General features: G+C 50.2%; 1 long non-coding RNA gene across 1 annotated transcript; it reads right to left on the bottom strand.

Moving 5' to 3' along the window:
* Nucleotides 1-3077: 3077 nt before the first annotated feature.
* LOC138924901 (uncharacterized) lies at nt 3078-7105 on the bottom strand. Its single transcript, XR_011440244.1, has 3 exons — nt 6974-7105; nt 5208-5514; nt 3078-3523 (listed from the first exon to the last, which is right to left on the bottom strand). It is a non-coding gene; the product is annotated as an uncharacterized lncRNA (long non-coding RNA).
* Nucleotides 7106-10895: the final 3790 nt, after the last annotated feature.

The raw sequence follows: 10895 nt of genomic DNA on the forward strand, positions 1-10895 counted from the left end.
ATGCCAAGGTCTCCAGTGTCCCTCCTGATCTCTGCTCAGGCAGAAGGAGGAGGCCCAGGACCACAATTGTGGAGACTAGAGTGGCTTTGTAGAGTGGCGGAGGAGGAGGAAGCGAGAGGAACCTCCACCTCTGCCTTCACCGGTTGGTCAGACCCAGGGCCCCAGAAGGAAGAGGTGAATTCGCTGGAAAGGTGTTGCTGAAAGGCACATTTCCCTGCTCTCCACTGCGGTGTAGACAAGCACAGCTCTGTTAACTGATAACACCCCGTCCCTGTACCCAATATGGCAGCACACTAGCACGACCTGTGCAGAGTAAGCCTGGTAAATTCCCAGGAATCCAGGTCAACATCCAGAATTTTGAAAAGAGGAAAATCGTAGTCTCCAGATTTTTTCTCCAGGCCAAGGTTCAGCCAACTGCACCTCGGGGGCTGAGTTCAGCCCGCTGCCTGTTTGTGTACGGCTTGCAAGCTAAGAATGGCTTTTACATTTTTAAGTGGTTGGAAAAAAGTTTTTTTAAAGAATGATATTTCAAGACGTGAAAATTATATGAAATTCAAATTTCAGTGTCTACAAATAAAGTTTCCTTGGAACGCACGCCTTCGTTTGCGTGTTGCCTGAGGCCGCCTCGGCGCTGCAGCCGCACAGCAGAGCGGGTGCTTCAGAGACGACATGGGCTGCAAAGCCTGAGGCCAAGACTGGCTATAAAATGAAAATGTGGAGCCCCTGGTTAAAAAAGCTTGGACTTCCACGATGGCAACAGGAGAACATTAAACCAAGTGTGGAGTGTGGGCCCTCTAAACCCAGGGTTGGCATGCCTGCCCAGGAAACCAGCCCTGACTGAAATGTTTACTATCTGGCTCTTTGCAGAAAGTTTGCCACCCTCTGCTCCAGGGGTTCAAACACCAACATGCTTTCTTTTTCATGATTAATATTACTTTCCAGCAAAAAATTTAGAGGAAATTATTAAAGTATTTCTGGACATTTTGAAAAGAAATTATTAAGTACTAGGATTCAATATGGATTCACTAAAAGTAAATCATTCCAAGTTAGACCCATTTTCTTTCCTTTTTTTATTTTTGAGGAAGACTATCCCTGAGCTAAGTACTGCCAATCCTCCTCTTTTTGCTGAGGAAGACTGGCCCTGAACTAACATTCATGCCCATCTTCTTCTATTTTATATGTGGGACGCCTACCACAGCATGGCGTGCCAAGCCGTGCCATGTCCGCACCTGGGATCCAAACCGGCGAATGCCAGGCTGTCGAGAAGTGGAACGTGTGCACTTAACTGCTGCGCCACCGGGCCGGCTCCTCATTTTCTTTTGATAAGATTTTTTATGGAGGCAGGAGGTACATAAGACAGGGTAGGCCGATGCCGTAGCTATGTGCCTCAGACCTTCAATTCGGGTGGTCATCCAACCTTTGTACCAAAATATCAGGCAACATACATGACATTCTCTTCTTGCATGAAGTTAAAATTTAAAAGTGTAAATATTTTTGAGTCTTCTTATTTCTCAGACACCATGATAGCTCATTTGAAAGTCTACTCCATATGCCTTATCGTTGGTTTGAGAAGTTATTTTTGAAAGTTATTTCAAAGTTATTTGGGCTTTTTCTCAAGCCATTTCAGAGGCTGTGCCTGAAGCTGAACACGTATTAGCATTTTTGTCAGATACAGTAATTGAATTTGGTACAAACCTAGGCAGCAGATATAGTTATGGCTCCAAAATGGCGAATGGGGCTGAATCCCCATCTAATCCCAAAGGTTCGTATCTACGCTTCGTAGTTGCTGGCAATTTCAGAATCCGAGTGAGCATTATAGTTTGGAAGCTGCGACACAGTCATTTGTTATCTCCAGTAGATGACATCAGCTTATTAAATAAAATGTGAGCGGCAACTTCCCTAGGTCCCGATAGGGTGTCCATGTTTAGTTGGAGTGAACAGTATTGATCTTGGCTGTTTCCAGCAGAAGAGATTTATTCCTGTTGGGGTAGAAAGGGCTGGGGCATGGGATCCGTGCTCTGCCTGTGCCTGGCCTCTAGTTGTCCAGCTCTTGGGTCGACCTTGGGGAAGATGTGCTCTTCACTGCCTGTGGACACAGAAGTTCCCCGAGCAGGGGAGCACATTGGCAAGGCAGGAGAGAGCTGGCTGTAGGGAAGACCCTAGCTGGTGTCTGATATCAGCCCTATTCAGAGGTCTCATGTGCCATGCTGGTGGGAGCCTAGGCTGGAGAGAGGCATCTGGGGCTGCCACTAGGGACCAGGGGACCTTGATCACATTGAGAGAGGCATCTGGGGCTGCCACTAGGGACCAGGGGACCTTGATCACATCCTTCTGTTTCAAATGAAGAGACTGTGCGGGATTATTTCTAAGATCCTTTCCGTCTCTAATCATCTATGAAGCTATAAGGAAGCTTTTTCTAACATAAAAATTTGTTCAAAAATAAAACTGGCTGCCTTAGAGAGTGAGAGGGGAGGTGTGTAGTCGAGGGGAAGTTAGGGCGATTTCACTGCTCTCTGGCGATGCCTGCAATAGAAAGCAGCCTTTCTTTATTCTAATAGGAAGTAAATTCCTCAGGAGTTGTCTGCTCTGAACCAAACAAACCTAATAAAAGGTAGTTTATTTGACCTCCTTGTGCCCTATTCCCCATTTGGAAAGTGGAAGAAGCTCTCAGGTGTGCTTTAGGGTGGACAAGAGGGAGTCAGAGGAGTGGCCAGCCAGCCAGGGCAGCAGGGCTGGAGGGGGTGGGAGGCCTGGGCTGCTCGGGGAAAGACGGGGGACAGGCAACGTGTTGCCGAAGGCTTTCAATATTCCAGAGACACTCGTCCGAAACTGGGGCCGAGGATGAGCAGAGGAGGTGGGAGGCCCAGGAAGGCCTGGGGCCGTGGAGGCCTGAGGAGCAGTGACCAGGCCGGCGGAGAGACCTTGGTGCCGGGCTGACCAGTTCAGGCTTTATCCTTGGCTAGAAGGAGGCTTTGAAAGACTCTGGATGAGGGCACGACATAACCAAAGCAGCCCTTAAGGCTGCAAGGATTTGGTATGGGGGGAGCCTTTAGAAATTTAAAAAAAAATTTTTTTTTGCTACAAACTAGGAAGAAATTTATTTTTTATCCTATTATTTTTTCCCCAGTTTTATTGAAAAATAATTGACATACATCACTGTATGTTTAAGGTGTACAGCACAATGGTTTGAGTTACATATATTGTGAAATGATGACCACAATAGGTTCAGCTAACGTCCATCTTCTCATTAAAAAACCCCCACAAAAACCAAACTCATAGCAAAAGAGATCAGATTTGTGGTTACCAGAGGTGGAGGGTAGTGGAGGGGGAAATGCTGGAAGGTAGTCAAAAGATACCAACTTCTAGTTACAAATAAGTAAGCACCAGGGACATCCTGAGCAGCATGGTGACCGTGGCTGACACTGCCGTGCCACACACAGGGAGGCTGTGAGAGAGGCGAGCCTGAGAATTCTCGTCACCAGGAGAACATTTGCCTTCCTTTTTTCTTTTCTTTTCATGATATCTGTGTAAAAATGGTGAAAAAATTTAACATAATATTTATAATTTTAACCCTTCATAAGTATTCAATGCAGTGGCACTAAATAAATTCACAATATTGTATAACCATCGCTACAATCTACACTCAAACCTTTTTCATCACCCCCAACAAAAACTCGATTCTACTTTGTGTCTGCATTTAGCATTCTTTACTAATTTCTTTTCTTTCTGCTTTTTCTCCCCAAATCTCCCCAGTACATAGTTGTGTATTTCAGTTGTGGGTCCTTCTAGTTGTGGCATGTGGGATGCCGCCTCAGCATGGCCTGATGAGCGGTGCCATGTCTGCGCCCAGGATGTAAACTGGCGAAACCCTGGGCCGCCACAGCAGAGCATGCCAACTTAACCACTTGGCCATGGGGCCGGCCCCATCTTTACTAATTTTTTATTGTGATCAAATTTATATAACATCAAAGTTACCATTTTAGCCGTTTTTAAGTGTATAATTCAGGGGCATTAAGTACATTCACACTGTGGAGCAACCATCACCACTATCTCCAGAACTTTTTCATCTTCCCAAATTGAAACTCTGTCCCCATTAACACTAACTCCCAGTCTCTCCCATCCCCAGCCCCTGGCACCCTCTAATCTACTTCCTGTCTCTATGAATTTGCTTACTCTAGGTACCTCATATAGGAGGAATCATACAATATTTGTGCTTTAATATCTGATTCAATCACTTAGCATAATGTCTTCAAGGTTCCTCCATGTTGTAGCATGTGTCAGAATTTCCTTCCTTTTTAAGGCCCTGAATAATATTCCACTGTATATCTATTTTGTTTATCCAAGCAAGTAGATGGATGCTTGGGTTGCTTCCACCTTCTGGTTATTGTGAATAAGGCTGCTGTGACCATGGGTGTACAAGTGTCTCTTTGAGACACTGCCTTCAACTCCTCTGGGTCTCTATGCCCAGAAGTGGGGCAGCCATATGGTGGTTCTATGTTTAACTTTTCTGGGAAACCAGCATACTGTGTGAGGGCAGCCTTTGCGAGAGCCTCACACGCTATATCCAGAAAAGATGTGGAAGGCAGGCGAGGAGGAGCACCGGCTGGAGGCTAGGCAGGCCTGGGCTTCCATCCACGGAGCTGCGCTGGGCTGGGAGACTCCACGGAAGTGGTGTCCCATTCTGAGCTTCCGTTTCCTTTCCATTCATTTATGGGATGCATTTTTACTGAACACCCAGAACGCCGCAGCCCCTCTTCTAAGCACAGGGATACCCTGATGATAAAACAGATGTGCGCTGTGTTCTCATCCAACATCTGTCTGCAACGTGGTCAGTGCTCCCCGTTAACACCCGTGAAAGGCTGGCTCAGTGACCGACTCAGCATGAGCTCGTAATAAAGAGTTCTTTCCTTCCCGGTGAGTCGGCAGCTGGATGATCAAGGATACTGTCTGTTCTCATATAAATAACCTCCTGTTGAGGTATTTAAATAAATAATTCCCCTCTAATTCTCAATTTTAACCTCAGAGAGGGCCACTGTGAAAAAATAACAAATACAAGGGGTGCTTCGTCTGATCGAGGGGCGGTCTGTGAAGGCTGCGGCAAAGCGGGGTCGGCTAGGGTCAGCCTGTCGCCCATGCGGGGCCGGGAGGTGGGAGAGGACACAGTGGGGAGCTGCTGGGCCCAAGTTTGCCCTGGTAACTAAACTTACCGACAGTCAGCAGTGACTGAGGCAAACCTGGAAACAAGCACGTCAGCAAACCTCAGGAGGACCCCAAGGGCAGCTAGGGAGAGACCCAGAACTTAAGTAACGGAGTTTGATTGAGAAACTTCTCCACCGAGTAGGCCCAGCTGCCGGCACCTGGGGTTTTGTGTCCTGAAGACCCAGGACAAGTCCTTCCCGGTCCTGCTGGGCACGGCTGGAACCTTGAAACGGTACCGGTTCGCCCCTGAGCAGCGTGAATGCCTGCTTGCAGCTCAACGCAATTTGCAGCCCGTGGGGTTTCCCGATCTGCTTGCTACACATGGAGGAAGAGAAGAAAACATTTTTATGGTGGGATCTTTTTAAGCAAAGGGGAAAATGGGAAAGAAAGAATCAGGGCAGCTGTTCAAAAGGGCTTGCCAGGCTTGGGGTTGGCACTGTCCCCACGGCCAGAGCGGCGGCAGGTGCGGGAGAGAGGGCCTGCCTTTTCTGTGGGGCGTGGAGTATCTCCTGGCACTTCCCAGGCGAGGCCCGCAGCACACCCTCTCCTCTCCTTCGGTCTTAGGAGGGGAATTCAAAGAAACTCCAGGAGGAAGTAATTACATTTAATAGAAGCCTTGGTTTGCAGACACAGATACCCGGTCAGGAACATTTAATCGCTGTTTACAGAGACACCTACAAACACACGTATACGGGAAGTTATTCCAAGGGGATTAGAGGACGTCCCGCCAGAGCCACCCCTACGCCTTGGCTCTTTGAAGGCTGCAGAGACTCTGGGCACAGGTGCCCAGGCCCCCAGGAGATAACTCTGAGGTCTATAAGAACGCTGTGGCCAGTCCCAAGCTGTGCTGATTATTTTTGACACCTTTAAATAAAACCGATACTTTTGTTAAGACAGGAAAGATCAGCAGGTCTTCTGAAGTTGTTCAGCCACTGAAGTCTAACTGGCGCAGGAAGGTCAGCACGGCCCTTGTCCCCGAGCCGAGGCTCCCTCCCTCCTCCTCTCCCCGTGTTGTCTTTAGGTCCTCACGACTCCCTTGGGTCAAAGAGCTCAGAAGGGCAGGCTCAGGGATGGGGGGCTTCTGTCAGGCGTGGAATGGGGTGGCTCCTGACCTAGGGGCCGCAGAGCTCTGCAGAGATGGGCTCCTGTCCTTGGCAAGCTTGTGTCAGAGACGGGGGACGAGGCACTTGCAAGTTCAATGACACAAAAATCACAAGAGAGCCTCATAGTGCAGAAATGTCCTCAGGAGCCGAAACAGATCAGGCACGGGAGGTGGGCTGGGTGTCACTGAGGTGCCTGAGCTTGGCAGGGCCCTCGTGGGAAGACATCGTGGAGCTGAAGTTGGGTTGGAGGTAAGAGTGGTTCCCTCTGCCCTGTGGAGGCTCTTCTCGTCCCCCGCACCCTGATCCCATCCCGAATTATAGCGCTCACTGTTGATTCACGTCTTTGTTCTGATTTTTCAACTGGACTTGGAGCTCCTCTCAAGCAGGAATCTTATTTCCGTGTCTTGTGAGACGCTGAGCATAGTCCCTGCCCCCGGTAAAGACGCAACTAGTCCTCAGGTTGGGTGGAGAGGAGCCCGGCACGTGAGCAACAGGAGCCCCCGTCTCCTGTGTGTTGCTCATAGCTCCTCAGTGGGCAATTTCGGCCATTTCTGGGACTTGCCGGCATAGATGCTCCCCTCCCTTGCCATGAGCCATTTAAGCATAAATGAGGCTCCATTGGTTAAAAAATAGTATGAGGAAAGGTAGAAAGAAGAGTTTAAAGGCCTTACCTGGGCTCCTGCACCACCCTCCTTGGTCCGCCGGGTGGGTGGCGGGGTCAGTGCTCACGGGCCACTCCCCCTTTCACAGTTGGATGCTTTGGCTGACTCCCACCCACCCTCTTCCTCCACCCGATTCCTTCTGGATTAGCTCAGCGGAGCTTTACCCCAAACACTCTGTCCGAGTTGGCAAGAGTCATATGTTGCGCTGTTTGGCTTTTAATAATGTTTATGATTTAAATCTTGTGCTCTTAACACCTTCTTTGCAAGCCTCAGAGGGGGAAAAATATTGAAGTTGTTTACTCATTTCCTTCATAACATGGAGACCCTCACCCTCGGCCAAAGCCTCTGCGTGTGTGTTTGTGTGTGTGTGTATTGACATAGAGTGAGGGCGTTTCCCTCACACACGCTCAGAGGGAGAGGAGGAAGCCTGGCTGCATTTCAGTCCCTGGCAAGTTCACTGAACATCAGACGAGCCCTTCAGCGTGAAGATTTTCCTCTGAAGAACTAACACCTGCATTAGATTCTGAGTCTTCACGACCTCACCAAGGTCAGAGAAGGAAGGAAGCAGCCTTGTGAGACTTCTCGAGAGCTCCTGGAAGGAAATAAAAGTTCAGAGACAGAGGACCTGAGCAGAGTTCGGCACAGGGCAGTACAGAAGGCCACAGTAAGACCCTCAAACAGGACCCTGAGGCTCCAGGTCAAGCCCGAGCTGCTTCCCTCCCACCGCTTACACAGGAGACAGCAGTCACAGGGCCCCGCTGCTCCACGCCCTGGCCCGGAGACAAGGAATTTGACAGAGCAGGCAGCAGACAGGGCTCCCCATGGTTCCAAGGAGCTCTGGAGTAGGCTTGTTCTGACCTGTCCTGCCCACAGGGAAAGTTCGGTTCATGACAGATGTCTGTGCTGATATTCCAGAAACTGATACACTTCTAGTGACAGGACCTAAACTGGGCCAGCTGTGGGAAAGAGTATCCCGGAACACAAAGCTCGTCAGAAGCCACCAAGTGAGAAAATCAGTTTGAACCACTCAGTAGGCCCTAGTGTGAGCACAAGCATGTGCCACAGGCACGCAGGGGGCCCAAAAGGAAGAACAGACACAGCCCCTGCCCTCAGGGGCCTTACAGGCAGCGAGGGGACAGGGAGAAGAACAGGCCACCAGCTTGGGTGGGAGGAAATGGGGATCGAAGTGTCCTCTCACTTCAGGCATTGAATGGGGACACTTCCCACGCCTTTTGCAAGTTTTAGTCCTCATAGGAGAGCTGGGAGGTACTGGAATCAGGGTTTGTTTGTATCCTGTGTCCTGAACACCACGACGTGACGTCCTGGCCAAAGAATCCAGTGCTGGGCTCCAGTCTCTCTGGGTCTCTTTTGTCACAGTGACTAAGAGGCAGGGCAGACAAAGCTCGCATTCAGGAGCCCATCCCTGCAGGAGGGTAACGTGGTCCCAGCTGATGAGGCAGGCACATTGGCATCTGGGATTTTTTTTCCTCCTAAAGCAGAAGCAATATGATTGTTGGCATCCGACTCCCCTGGGGGAGGGGACAGGGGCCCAAGCCCAGGGACCAGGCTCCCAGGAAGGCAGGCCCAGAGCCCTCTGATTGTACTTTCCTGAGTCCAGAGAGGGCCTGGGGGGCCTGGAACAGGGGCAGAGTGGAGAGGTCAGTGACTCCCCCACAGAAGACTTCTCCTCCGAGGCCTGTCTTCCCACCTGTAGAGGATTTCGGCATCTACGGAGCATTCCAGACAGCAGGCGACAGGCCTTGGAGTAGGCTCTGGGCAGAGCGGGATGACCTTCTATAAAGGTGATGATCCCATTTTCAAGGCTTTAGGCAAAACAGTGTGTGGATTTCCTTACAACCCATGGGGATCATCCTACCCTACACATGGCAGGTGCTGCCCAGCAAGTTCCGCAAGCAAGAGACGGCTCACTCAAGCTGATTTAATGCGACCGATGGCTGCTGGATGCCCACCGTATACTACGTGGGGCTTGCTGCTTCCCGTGCATTATCTCGTTTACCTTCACTACACACCTGTGAAGTGGGCAGCATATTTCTATTTTAAAAATGAGAAAACTGAAGGTCAAAGAAGTTAAATGAATTCTCCAGCAAAGCCAGGATGGGAACCTAGGTTTTCCCATTCCTGGCCCACCTGCCTTCACGTTCAGGGCCAACATGCCACAGGCCAAGCCCTACTTTGCCCTGAAATAGAGAAGCTCGTTCTTTGCCCATTGAGCAGGATAAGCACCCTGTTCCCCACACCCCCCGAAGGCCCCAAAGAGGCTGAACTTGGGCGAGGAGAGGGTGTAGCTGAAGACAGCCGCCCCGAGATGGACGCCCCTCCTGGATTGGGTGTCCTTTAGGCAGCTAGCATCAGGGAATGTCCAGCAATGAGCCCAACTGATGGGGAAGGTTGACTAGCTTCTGGAGTTTTCTTTTCCCCAAAAGAGTCAGATGACTCCTAAAAGTTGCAGGATCCTCCTGCCATCAATGCTTATGATAACAATGCTGGAAAAACTGGATGCAGAAACCTCCAGTCACCCATGCACCCTGGAGCCTGCCCCATGTTTCCAAGGTCGCTGCCCACGTGGCTCACCATTTTCCTCAGCGGTGGCGGGAGAACCGTCACAGAGTTCTCCTTTCTGAGTTGTGTTCCCAGTACATGCACACTGCACAAATGCACAGTAAGGAGCTGTCCAGGGACACCAACCCATTAAACCGTGCACACAACTCCAAGTCCACGTTAAGAATGCAAACAGATTCCCTCCAAAGTCTCATTTCCAACAACCCTTAAGAATAAAACCATGATAAAAAAGTTCAGGTCCAAGATGAACCAAATAGGAACCACCTCTTGAGTGTGAATTCCACCAGAGGCTAGAGACAGCTTTTGGCATGGAAACTCTGCAGCTGTCCGATGGACGTTTTCCTCACCTGGCCAACTCTCCTTCTTAAACGGACCACGGCTCAAGTTCTTTGCCCCCATAAACAAGACTGAGGAGACGGAGCACCAGGGGTGCCGAGGCTGAGAGACTGGAAGGAGTGTTAATTCAGGAGGGGAAAGATGAACGTCAGCATGCTGTCGTGAACGGTTTGGAAGGAAAACAGAGCGCTTTCCTTCCTTTTAAAGCCCAGGAGCAGCACGAGGCTGTGAAGATCCCACGGCTGCCCTGGGAGCCACCCATGCGGCCTGGTGATAACTTCTTCCCCAGGCAACGTGGCAAAGGAGCGGTCTCTGTGGGTGGGGAGGGCTGACGTGCATCACCAAGTCTTCAACCCTCATTCCTTTCCCATCAAGGGCCCAAAAAAGGTGAGAACATTCTAGCGCTTCATCGCCTACTTCTTGGGGAATAAATGGCTTCCGGAGCCTAATGGAGCACGAACTCCTGGCATGACTCACATCCATCCTGCTGGTGAGCAAGCCAGGCATATCATTTCCCTCTTTCCTCTGAAACCTCAAACCACCCCCTGGCCTTGATACCTCAAACCCTACAAGGCTAGCAGGAAGTCTCCTCAGTGTCCTAGATCACATGTCAGCCTCCTACCTGGCTTTGAGCCTTTGACGGTGCTGTGCACCAGTGAAAGGAACTGGAGAGAAAGGTTTGGAAAGAGACCCAGCCACGTTTGAGCTCCAGGTCCATCACTTCCTGGAGGTGTAGCTTTGGGCAACTTCCCTTGACAGCTTCAGGCCATGGCCTTCTCTTCTCTTTCTCCAACAGCCCTCAGGGTCAGCAAAGCAGGGCACTTTCCAGAGTGGACACACCCAGGTGCTTTTTTCTTTATCAGCCTCTTGTGGTGGCTGTGGTTAGGGTCACTGGTGGTGTGGGTAATACTCTCCCAAGCTCGCCTTCCTTTCCAGGGCATTAGAAACCTTTCACAATATGGGCTCATTCAACTTCCTTTTAAGCTACATTTTCAGCCACCACAGCCCCTCCTCC

The sequence above is a fragment of the Equus caballus genome, chromosome 6, assembly GCF_041296265.1.
Source record: "Equus caballus isolate H_3958 breed thoroughbred chromosome 6, TB-T2T, whole genome shotgun sequence".
Lineage (NCBI taxonomy): Eukaryota > Metazoa > Chordata > Mammalia > Perissodactyla > Equidae > Equus > Equus caballus.